Raw genomic sequence first — 1,056 nt, 5'->3', positions numbered from 1 at the left:
GGGGAAGTCGATCGAACCAGGGACTATCAGGATCAAATTCAGCGAGTGGTCAGAGCGGGTCTTGAATCCGGATCTCAAGGCAAGCGCCTTAATCACTGGGCCACACTGCCTCCACAAACAAAGCAATAAAACAAAGCAAAAACGGTACAGTAACACATAATTTTTGTATGTGTATTTTTGTAACACAGTTTCCACTGTATATAAGCCCATCCACAAATAAACCCCTGAAAAAGAGAATTTGAAAAAAATAAGCCCCGGGGCTTAATTAGGAAATTTTACGGTAGTTTACAAATGGATAGGGTCGTTAACCGCCTCAAAATCGTTATCGTCAGATAATTCAAACTTTTAAGAATTATCTGTGTTATTTGGGTTCTTTAGTTGAGCATTAATTGTTCAAAGCTGAGCTATTGTAGTTTCTGCTTGATCCAGTCCAAGATATCTTGCAAGACTTTGCTGGACAATTCCTGAATTTCATTTAATAGCTCGTGGCGTCCACCTTCGTACACCTAAGAGAGAAGGACCATTTACACATCGTCAGAACGAATTCCAACGGGAGCCTTTTACTTAAACTACAAGCAATCCATTCTATGTTGAGGCGCGCCCTTGAAGAATCAATTCGCCCTTGTCACACGGCAGCCATATTGTCCCGGGAGAGTTTTACCACGCCAAGCCTCACCCCCATGGTTTCCACTGCGAGGCTTGGCGTGGTCAAACTCTCTTGGGACAATATGGCTGCCGTGTGACAAGGGCGAATAGGGGCTTCAAGATCACCTACAGCGACGTCATCAAAGACGTCACCTCAAAAAACATTTTTGCTCTATCGTAAATCTTACGCGAATTTTTTCATTTCGTTCTCGTCGTGCAATGTGGGCGAAGTATCCTAACAACAAATGGGTACAACAGATTTCAGATTAAAAATGGAGAATGAAAGGCTCATGTTGTGATTTCATGTCCTTGTTATGCAGAGTATCGTAAAATATGTGCAAAAAATGCGTGCCGCACGTGCAGCTCCTAGGTTATTTATTCCTACAATAAGGAAGAAAAAAATCGCAATCC

Source organism: Montipora foliosa, chromosome 7 (genome assembly GCF_036669935.1).
Source record: "Montipora foliosa isolate CH-2021 chromosome 7, ASM3666993v2, whole genome shotgun sequence".
NCBI lineage: Eukaryota > Metazoa > Cnidaria > Anthozoa > Scleractinia > Acroporidae > Montipora > Montipora foliosa.
Note: the sequence above shows the minus strand (reverse complement) of the source record.